Raw genomic sequence first — 8,634 nt, 5'->3', positions numbered from 1 at the left:
TGAATTTAACTAAAATAAAAATTTATATATCTTAGAGACCTTAATATAATAAAAAAATTTTAAAACGAAAACATCTTACCGCAAAATTTCTTAAAGAGCTATTTGAATATATATTCAAAATTAAAATATAAATTGGAGCCTCACCCGTGAAAATTTCTAGCAAGGAGCAGTGTGCTACAGTAATAGAATTATTTGGACTGTGCTTCATATATAGTTATCTGCTCTATTCATAATTTCATATCTACCTACACTTCACAGGTAGCTCGTTCATTCTGTCGCCACTTTCCTTTATCACTGGAAAATTGCAGAATGCCAGCATCATTCAGTAAACCACGGGCTTGTAATTGAATTTTAATCAACGAAGCAACATACATAATTTTAATTTGTCCTATTATCCCAATAAAACATTAATAAATACGAACAAGGTGTTTAAGGACTCCGTTGACTCTGATTAATAATACACTTGTTATTGTTAGTACCTTAAATATGTGTTAGAGAATCATTAGAATCAATTTAGATCAATTAATATCGTCTATATTTATATAGTATATCTGTACATTAATTGTAGGATTCTATATCTTTATTACTTTGATTCATTTAGTACCTATAAATACCCTTTGTATATTATATCTTTTCAACACAACTCAATAATACATTTTTCAGATTACTCTCTCAGTCTCTTGTTTCTAACAATATGAACACTAATATACTAAGGAAGCCATTTCAATAAAAACGTCTAAAACATCTTTTTTTTTTAAATATTTTTTAATAATTAAAATTTAACACATATAATCAATGTTCTGAAAAACGGACCGGACCGGCTGGTCGCACCGGTCAAACCGAAAACTGGCGATGTAAATGGTCCGGTCCGCTGCTAATAACTTCTCATTTGCAAAGCGCTATAAAACCGTTGAACCGGCTAAAAACCAGCCGGTTGAACCGAATTAGTAACCGGCCGGTTCTTGTTAAACGGTGTCGTTTTTATCTTTTTTTTTTAAAAAAAAAGACATCCCATGGTTCAGCCTCACTCACTAACCGTCTCACCCCCTTCCCCAATACAACCCCCCTTTTTGTGAATCACTGTGACCTTCTGCACTCTGAAGCAAACCCAAACCCTAGGTTCTCCCTGGTCCCTGCAACGGATCTGCCGCAGTGCCGCCGCCATCTGTGCTGTCGGCGCCTCCGTGGCTTCCTCCTTCCAGCTGTGCCGAGCCCAGGCCCTCTCTTGTAGCTCGGTGTCCTCCTTTCCCCTGTTCCCGTCCTCCGTGGCTTCTCTGTTCGAGGCTTGGAGTAGCTCGCCGCCGTGTTGTCGCTCGCCGTCGTCTCCCCGGTCGCCGTCTGTGTTTCCGTCGAAGGTTAGTGGCATTGCTTTCACTTCTTTAGTTCTTCTATTCCTTTTATGCTCTGTTTGCTGATTTTTAATGTGAAATTGTTAAATTGCTAATTTTTTCTGATTTTGTGATGCTGCTCTTTTTTTAATTCCGGAAATTTTTGTTGAAATTTTTTGCTGCTGCTAAAAAAGAAAATCAAATCATTATTGAAATTTTTGTTTAGGGATTAGGGATTACTTGTTGCGATTTTGTAATATTTATTGTAAGATCCATCTCCTTTTCTACCCATAGTGAACAGGATCAGCAAGATACAAATGATGATATGTTCCCTCTAAGACCTCACTAAAGTCATATATATTTTATGTACTTTCAGTTTTATAGTCCTACTTTCTATTTTTAAATTCACAGTGAAAAAATCTAATCCATTTTCCAAGCTTTACATTTCAAGCAAAAAATGGGTTGTGTTTATTATTCCACCTAGTGTTGTGGTTCCTGCCATCATTCTTTTATGGGTTAGAAATTATGAATTATCTAAATTAGTTGTTAGGGTTTGAAAATATTGTATATTGATAATAGACAAAATGACATCCACTTTTATGAGTACGAGTATATTACACTGCTGGGATATTTTACGGAGTTCCTGAGTGGGTTGTCTTGTTAGTAACATTTTTAGTTAGAATGTCATTTTATTAGCTTATTGTCACTTTAAATCTTCTACAAAATAGTTTAACACACTAAAACAATTTTTTCATTTTGACATTTAATATTTAAATATTTATTTTTACTATTTAACTTTTAAATTTGTAGTTTGATAAGATCATATGGATTTGGTTGATGATATTTCATGCAGTATTTTAAATTTGGAAGATATTTTAAGTTTTATATAAGACTATAATTAATTTTTAATTTATTTATTATTTTATTTTAAAATAATTTTTTTTGGTTGAACCACCGGTTGAACCGGTTAGACCAGTAAACCAGTGAACCAGTAACTAAAGCGGTTTGATGACCGGTCTGGTTCTCAGAACCTTGCATATAATCGACTAAATCGTATTATTTTTGTCAAAATTAGGCCAAAAAAATTAATTTGACCAAAAAATGGTGAATCAAATTTTAAATCGGTCTAAATTAATATTATTTTTATAAAAAATGACTACAATATCCCTATTATAAAAAATGACTAAAATACTCTTATTATATATATTTGTTCATACCCTGACCCAATACAACGGCCAGGCCCAATAAAGTTAAAAGGTCCAGTTAAAAAGAGTAGCCTTATCCGCTCATCCGACCTCCTCTAAGAGGTCGGAGCCGACTGAAACATGCAGCTCATACTTATCTAAATGAGTAACTACCTCCCAAATCTCTCACCCACTTCTAGGAGAGAGATCTCAATAACCCTAAGATAAAGAGACGGTTATCCACCACTAATAGTGGAACCACTCCAACGATGGTTATTAGCACATCACCTATAAATACATTGACACCCCTCAGGTATCTCTAAGTTCTAATACTCTAAACCTTCTTACTCCCTTGCTAACTTAGGCATCGGAGTGTCTTTGCAGGTACCACCCCCCATTCTTTCATATACACAACTCGGACGGCGGCTCCTAGACGTAAAGCAGGTCGGAGACCACTCTCCTCCCCTATTTGGGCCTTCTGCCCTAGCCGATCCATCTATTTCAGGTTACCCACGCAACATTAGCACCGTTGCCGGGGACCTGGAAGATCAACTCATAATGGCGGATGACCAGCACGAAGACGGACACACCACGTCGGAATCTGAGCAAGAATACCAAGACGCAGCCAACAATGACAGGGCGATAATATCCCTCCAAGGAATGGGAGGACAACACAACGAAGGCCCCTCGCACGCTCAAGGATCAAAAGCGATCCACTCTGAAGTTCGTCAACCTGAAAGAGAGGAACAACCTTATTCTGCCGATCTCATGGGGCTGCTACACGGCCACCAAGGACGGCTTGAACAACTAGAACAGGAGCTGGAGCGACAGCGCGAGGTGGAAAGACACCTAAGGAGGGAAGCTGAGCGACAAAAAGAGCTTGAAGAAAAGCCCCTAAGGCTGGAATCCAACTTCTGAGGTAGGAGATTTTGCGCGGATCGAGAAGGCACCCCATTGGGAGAGAAGACCCATTCATAGAAGATATCATGAGGGCAAAAGTTCCCAAAAACTTCAAAAGCCCTGACATGGACCTGTATGATGGGACGACTGACCCGAAACACCACCTTAGCAACTTTAAAAGTCGGATGTACTTGGCGGACGCTTCAGACGCAACACATTGCAAGGCATTCCCGACGACTTTAATGAAGGCAGCGATGAAGTGGTTCGACAGCCTCCCCCCCCCCAGGTCGGTAACCAGCTTTGATGACCTCTCGCGCAAGTTCCTTACCCGTTTTTCCATTCAAAATGACAAGGTCAAGCATGCACCTAGCCTGCTAGGAGTAAAGCAGGAGGTCGGAGAGCCTCTGAGGGATTATATGGAAAGATTCAATAAGGCGTGGTTGGAAATACAAGATTTGCCCACTGAAGCTGTGATCATGGGCCTAGTAAATGGGCTCCGAGAAGGACCCTTCTCTCAGTCCATCTTGAAAAGGCACCCGACCTCTTTGAGTGATGTACAAGAAAGAGCTGAAAAGTACATCAACATGGAGGAAAATGCCAGGCTGCGGGAGCCAAGTTGACGGTTCGAGCTCTCTCACCCATCAAAGGAGAAGGAGACAGAGCCCAAGAAAAAAGAAGTCGGGTCAGAAAGGCCAGGAGATATCATTCCTACACTCCTCTACGAGTTTCTCTAGTCGATATCTACAGGAAAATTTGTCACGCTGAAAAACTACCTCTCCCTCGACCCATCAAGAATAAAAAGGGGGGAGTCGTAGTGAATACTGCAAATATCACAAGCTGTACGGACACTCTACCAATGACTGTTACGACCTAAAAAATGTGATAGAAAAGCTGGTCAGCGAAGGTCGGCTTGATAGGTATCTCATGGAAAGGTCAGACAATCACGGAAAGAGAAAAAGAGATGATGAAGAGCAGAGAGGTCCGCCGCAGAAAAGAGATGATGAAGACACATACATACGATCTCGGGAGGGTTTGTCAGGGGAGGACTCACAAAATCATCTCGGAAAAGGCATCTCAAGGAAGTCTACCAAGTCGGAAATGAATTATCTGACTTCCCCACCATCTCATTCACCAAGGAGGACGGGCAAGGAATCTTTTCCGGCCATGATGACCCAGTGGTGATTACCATGGTCCTCGCCAACGCACACTTACATAGAACTCTGGTGGATCAGGGGAGTTCAGCCGACATCCTGTTCAAACCAGCATTTGATAAGTTGGGATTGGACAAAAAAGAGTTAAGGGCATACCCTGACACTCTCTTCGGATTGGGGGATACCCCAATTAAGCCACTAGGCTTCATTCCTCTACACACAACCTTTGAAGGGGGATGAAATCCAAAACTCTGAGCATTGACTTTATTGTCATCGCTGTGGGCTCCGCCTATAACGCTCTGATAGGTAGGACAACCCTAAATCGGCTCTCCCCATCTTTGCATGAAGCTCCCAACACCGGGAGGGATAGCCACCATCAGAGGAGACCAAAAGTTGGCAAGAAAGTGTTACAATGAAAGCCTTAACCTAAGAGGTAAAGGCAAAGAAGTCAATACCATTGAGCTCGGAGGAGTACGAGCTAAGAAAGAGCTACGATCACAGCCCGGAGGAAAAACTGAAGAGGTGCAGATCGGGCAAGAGGCCAGAAAGAATACCAACATAGGAGCTAATTTAGTAGAAGATATGAAGCAGAAACTACAAAGCTCCTACAAGAAAATTCCGACCTCTTTGCCTGAAAAGCGTCCGACTGCCTGGGATAGATCCCGAACTTATGTCACACAAATTGGCTGTGTACCCGGGATCCCGACCTGTCCAACAAAGAAGACAGAAGCTTGGACCCAAATGGGCTCAAGTGGTTGAAGAGCAAGTACAAGCCCTGCTAGAAGCAGGCTTTATCAGAGAAGTCAGGTATCCGACCTTGCTGGCAAATGTGGTGCTGGTCAAAAAGCAGAACGGCAAGTGGAGGATGTGTGTTAATTACACCGACCTCAACAAAGCATGCCCAAAAGATCCATATCCCCTTCCAAATATTGATGCCCTAGTAGATTCCATCTCGGGATATCAATATTTGTCGTTCATGGACGCATACTCGGGATACAATCAAATCCCGATGTACAAGCCAGATCAGGAGAAAATGTCTTTCATCACACCTAGGGCAAATTACTACTATGTGGTCATTCCCTTCGAGTTAAAAAATGCAGGAGCCACATACCAAAGGTTGATGAATATGGTATTTGCACCTCACCTTGGGGGTTTAATGGAAGTATACGTGGATGATATGCTAATAAAAACCAATCATGAGGCTAGCCTCCTGACCGATCTTTCACAAGTCTTCAGCACCATAAGGGCACATGGGATGAGATTGAATCCCGCAAAATGCACCTTTACAGTAGAGGCTGAAAAATTTCTAGGATTCATACTAACACAAAGGGGGATAGAGGCTAACCCCGACAAGTATAGAGCAATCCTAGAGATGAAAAGTCTGGCTTGCCTGAAATAAGTCCTGCAGTTAAACGGCCGACTTGCAGCTCTATCCAGATTCCTAGCGGGATCAGCGTTGAGATCCCTTCCACTCTTTTCTCTACTAAGAAAAAGATGCCAGTTCGAATGGACTCCTGAATGCGAAGAAACTTTACAGGAATTCAAAAGGTTTTTAAGCCAACCTCCTGTTCTTACCCGACCTAAAATCGGAGAAGAACTCATCTTGTATTTGGCTGTCGCCGAGAAAGCTGTAGCATCAGCACTAATACAAGAAGACGAGGTCGGGCAGCATCCCGTCTACTTTACCAGCAAAGTTCTACAAGGCCCTGAGTTAAGGTATCAAAAACTCGAGAAGTTTGCGTATGCCTTAATAGTGGCGTCTAGAAGGCTTCGACCTTATTTTTAAACTCACACAATAAGAGTTCGGACGAACCAGCCTATGAAGCAAATCCTTTTAAAAACAGATGTTGCGGGCAGAATGGTTCAGTGGGCGATAGAGCTATCCGAGTTCGACCTAAAGTACAAAACTCGGACGGCAATTAAAGCTCAGTGCCTGACCGACTTCATGACAGAATACGCAGGAAAGCAAAAGGAGGCCTCCACCGCCTGAGAAATATACGTGGATGGCTCGTTCAACAAGTCGGAAGCAGTGCAGGCATCATACTAGTCAACCAAGAAGGAACTCAAATAGAAGTCTCCTTAAAATTTGAATTTCCGACCTCCAACAATCAGGCAGAATATGAAGTACTGATTGCTAGACGAAAGCTAGCAGAAGAAGTCGGTGCGACCAAAGTAGCGGTCTTCAGTGACTCTCAGGTAGTGACCTCACAAATTAATGGAGAATATTAAGCCAAATACCCAAATATGAAAAGGTACTTAGAAAAAACTATGGAACATCTTAGGCGATTCTCAGAGACTGAAGTTAGACACATAACTCAGTAGTTTAACAGCAGAGCCGACGCCCTCTCCAAGTTGGCAAGTACCAAACCAGGAGGGAATAATAAGAGCCTAATCCAAGAGACTCTCCAAGAGCCTAATCCAAGAGACTCTCCAAGAGCCCTCAGTCACCAAGACGGACACCAAGCTAGGTGTCTTAAAAGTTTCCGGATTAGACCTCGGTTGGATGATTCCTCTGGTCGAACCCTGACCCAATACAACGGCCAGACCCAATAAAGTTAAAAGGTCCAGTCAAAAAGAGTAGTCTTATCCGCTCATCCGACCTCCTCTAAGAGGTCGGAGCCGACTGAAACATGCAGCTCATATTTATCTAAATGAGTAACTACCTCTCCAAATCTCTCACCCACTTCTAGGAGAGAGATCTCAACAACCCTAAGATAGGGACGGTTATCCACCACTAATAGTGGAACCACTCCAACGGTGGTTATTGGCACATCACCTATAAATACACTGACACTCCTCAGGTATCTTTAAATTCCAATACTCTAAACCTGCTTACCCCCTTACTAACTTAGGCATCGGAGTGTCTTTGCAGATACCACCCTCTATTCTTTTATATACACAACTCGAACAGCGGCTCCCAGATGTAAAGCAGGTCGGAGACCACCCTCCTCCCCTATTTGGGCCTTCTGCTCTAGCCCGATCCATCTATTTCAGGTTACCCACACAACAATATTAATTTTGAGATTATGTATTTATTTTAAAAATAATTAATAAATATAAAATAAAATAATTTTTAACTGATTTAAATTAATTTTTTATTGTCTCTTTTAAATATTTTTATATATAAGGAGTGATTTACTTTATTAAATATTACTCTTGCTTATTTTACAATATACATTGCTTATTACTCATGAGCCGTACTATATATCCTATGTTGTTAATTAGTTATGGATGTGTTACATCTAATGTTGTTTAATTCATTCTTGAAGTTGGTGATGTGCGTTTGGGTTATGTTTGGTATGTTGTACGTTAATAGAAAAAAGAATTAGCTAGAAATCCTAGAATCGAATTATTATCTTCAAACATACACAATATGATTAATTATCCGGAAGATGTAGCAACTTCTTCTTCGACATAAAAAAAATCACTAGGTTTTGGAAGGTTGCCAAATCCATTGGTGGAGTTGTGATGATTTGCCAAGTGAAGTCATGATTTCTGACGTTGGAGAAAGCACCCAAATTAAAGCAACTTAGGCAGGCTCACGCGTACACAATTCATAACAAAATTCATAGGGTTTTAACATTTCTTTTAACCCCCTTATAATAAAGCTAATCATGATATCAAAGTGACGATTTTTTATTTTTATATTGAAGAGCAGTATGTGGAACACACCTACTTAGACCAATATGTTTCCGGCAGATTCATAGTATATTTTTTTTCAGATTATACTTTTTTATAAACAAAAAATATTTTTTTTTACAATATATTTTTGGCAGATTAACAATACATTAACGGCGAATTGTACTTTTACAAATCAGATTATATTTAATGATAAAAAATTACTCATTTTTTTTACTAATTATATCCTGATCAAATTTTAATAAAAGTACTGTTTCTAAACTTTTTTTTTTACGAATAATAAAAAACATTCCAAAAATTTATTAAACACCAAAACACTCAGTATTTAGGTGATCCACTAGAAATAAAATAATATGTAAAAGAAATTAGTTATCAAATAAAGCGAAGATCGTATAAATCTTGTAATAAGTTTAAGGAAATTAAATTTATATT

The sequence above is a fragment of the Arachis ipaensis genome, chromosome B07, assembly GCF_000816755.2.
Source record: "Arachis ipaensis cultivar K30076 chromosome B07, Araip1.1, whole genome shotgun sequence".
NCBI classification, from domain to species: Eukaryota; Viridiplantae; Streptophyta; class Magnoliopsida; order Fabales; family Fabaceae; genus Arachis; species Arachis ipaensis.
This window is presented reverse-complemented; position numbering follows the sequence as displayed.